The 3,146-nt window shown below is 39.5% G+C and overlaps 1 non-coding gene across 1 annotated transcript; it reads right to left on the reverse strand.

The window, feature by feature from the left end:
* Nucleotides 1-2,747: 2,747 nt before the first annotated feature.
* LOC141603815 (small nucleolar RNA R71) lies at nucleotides 2,748-2,856 on the reverse strand. The gene has a single exon (XR_012525663.1). It is a non-coding gene; the product is annotated as a small nucleolar RNA R71 (small nucleolar RNA).
* Between the last annotated feature and the right edge of the window lie 290 nt (nucleotides 2,857-3,146).

A 3,146-nucleotide genomic window follows, 5' to 3' on the forward strand; every position in this document is an offset into this window, starting at 1 on the left:
CCCCACGTCTGAGTCAACATGAAGAGAGAAAATGGGTTTAACGGTTTCAAAGAAAAAACCAATCAAAAAATTCTAATACCTCTTTTGTGGGGAGTCCATCAAAATCCCCCTTACCTTTAGCCTCGAGGTATGCTCGCGTAGGGACATTCATTCCCTTGATGATAGATCGGCATATTTGGAGTCCCGAAAGAATTCCTCGTCTTGGTTCGAGAAACTCCTCCAACCCGTCTATATAAGCACCAAAGCTTTCTTTCTCATCCTGCGAAATCGAGAATGGAAGACATAAGAACGTCTCAAGGAACAAGTTCCCGAGACAAGAAATAAATTAAAAAAAAAAAAAAAATATAAAATCACGCCTCCTCCCGCAACGGCGCCAAAATTTGATACGGTCGTTTCTAGTATCAAAAATAAACCTAAGTACAACTAACAGAAGCTAGCGGTAAGTAGGGTCGATCTCCACAGGGAGGCAAAAATGAGATTTATCTGTCTAATTTTAGTCTATGAGTAATGGGGGTTTTAATTGTTTGGTAACTAAACTACGAGGATTAAGGGAAGAGAAATCAAAATAAGAGATAATAAGGAAGAAATACGGGGATAAATCAGGTAAAAGAGAAAATATGCTAGAAATCGGTCTACCGTGGCAACTACACTATCGGGTCAACTGAGTCGATTAAATTATTGATAAGAAGAGCGAGGTCATCACCTTTCGGTCCTTAAACCTACGATTATACCCTTTCGGTCTCTAATCGCCCTAGGGTCTCCCTAATTTAGCTTTCGCCCTAGTTAGGTATCACCTATTGTAATTAAGCAAGCCTTCTCTTCCAATCTTTCGATCTAGGTCGGGGGTAACTAATTAATCGGTCTCCTACATGCATTCATTCAACCTAATCACAATTATATTTCTTAATACAATTATTGTCGCAAAACTAATCTAATCATGTCGACCCTAACATATTTCTACCACGGTTGATACGTGCATATTCTATACACTTTATCTGTGGCTTTGGCACGTATTTCTATGCATAATTGTTAGCTTAAGGCTGCTATTTCTCCCGAAACGGTTTACTTTGCATTTTCTATGATTTATTGTAGGAATGCGTGGAAGTAGGCTAAATTAAGCCAAATTCGTCCTCCGAAAGCAAGTTCAAGGAAGCCAAGAAGAAGGAGAGTCGTATTCACTCACCTTGGGATGCGTGCAAGGGGTGAAGAGTTGATTGGAAGCAACAAGGAGCCACTGCACAGCATTCTCGGTCGATCGACTAGACTATGAGGTCGATCGACCACTGGAGCTCATCAGATGCTACTCTTTTCATTCGCGTTTTTGATCGATCGGCCGTCTTGACCCGATCGACCTGATTTCGAGCTGATAATTATTTCTCCGTGTTAGACTTTTAAAAGCCCAACTTGTAATTAACTTTCAGTATCTTTTTATCGAGAGAACGCAGCAACTTTTAGGTTATGCTTTTCATTCCTGAAAAAACTTAGTTTTCGAGATCTAGCTTGAGACGGAAACCTTTGATTCGAATGCTTTGTTCTTGATATTCAGTTAGTAAGCTTTTTATGCAATTCTTCCTCTTTCTTATTTTTCCTTGTTATTTTGATTCTTGTTTCATCAATTGATTTCAGCAATTGAATTTCTCTCCTTTGTTCTAGTTAGATTCCATCATGTTAAATTTGTTCTTTATTAGCAATTTCGAAGTTAGAATAGTTATAATTATGCGTAGGTAATTTCTTTGATTGGGAACAAGGTGAGCCATGGTATTAAATTAGGATTGTTGTGTAGCATGAGTTCTTCCGTATTGGTCTTGTTATCTTTTGATAGATTTCTTTGCTAGATTGAAAGATTGGTAATTTGATTTATCGTTAGATTTAGAATTTCTCTTGAGCGAAAGCTTTGATAAATTCTAGGGACTTATTAGACCGTGAGGTTATTTGAGCTTTGATCGAAAGACTAGCTTATCTTCCCTGAGACCGTATTATAAGACCTCTGTTGCTTGACTGACCTATTATTTGCCATGGTGAACCGAAGGTAATCAACCAAATTCAAAACCCCCAATTATCTGTTACTTTTGTAGACTGAAAATTAGCAAACAAAATCAACCTTGTCTCTCTGTGGTTCGACCCTTACTATCACTAGCTATAGTTTTAGTTTGGAACTATAAATTTAATTTTGGTACTAAACGACGGTATCAAATTTTGGCGCCGTTGCCGGGGAGACGGTGTAATTCTGTTTGCTTTATTTTAGTTTATTTTTCTTGTGTCAAGGAACTTTTGTTCCTTGAGGCCGTTGCTTACCTTTACTTCTAGTTTTGCTTTTGCACAGTTAGAAGACAGGTTTTGAGAGGAAGACTTGAGTACTCTCACTTTGGAAATTATGGCTACGATATATGATAATTTTCAGCCAAAGGAGCACCACCTTCCAAAGGGGCGCCAGTTACCTACCCCTACTACCGGTAAATTCGAGTTTCGTTCCTCTTATATTGATTTAGTGGAACGGAATCAATTCGCGGGTCTGCCAGATGAAGATCCCTTGAAGCATATGGAAATTTTCACAGACTATTGCTGTTCCATACCTATACCGGATGGGGTAACTCAAGATGAAGTAAAGGGGTTCATGTTCTTGTACTCCTTGAAGGATTCGGCGCGAGATTGGTACCGCTACCTTGACAGGGTAGCAGCTGGAGTCACTGATTGGACATCTTTAGCACTAGCCTTCTACAAGAAGTACTTCCCGCTTTCAAAGACTGATGCCTTGAAGGGTAAAATCACGAGTTTTCAGCAAGGAGCCGACGAAGATTTTTGTGAAGCATGGGGACGTTTCAAAAGTTTGGTCCGAGCTGTCCCTCATCATGGTTTCCAGCAATGGTATCTTTGCAACCTATTTTACAATGCTTTATATGATGATTACAAGGTCATCTTGGATGCAGCTGCTAATGGTAGGTTCCAAAATAATACCGGTCAAAGCAAAGGTTGGAACACTATCGAGGAGATGGCAGTCCATAAAGCTAAGTTTGGAAGTTCACGTGGAAAGTCACGAAAGCAAAGTGAAGAAATGACTGCTGTTGTGACACTTATGACTTCCATTTCTACCCGTCTCGAGAGGCTCGAAATTTCTGAAGCTTCCAAGGAGAAAGTTGAAATTCCTG

This window comes from Silene latifolia, chromosome 9, assembly GCF_048544455.1.
Source record: "Silene latifolia isolate original U9 population chromosome 9, ASM4854445v1, whole genome shotgun sequence".
Classification (NCBI taxonomy): domain Eukaryota; kingdom Viridiplantae; phylum Streptophyta; class Magnoliopsida; order Caryophyllales; family Caryophyllaceae; genus Silene; species Silene latifolia.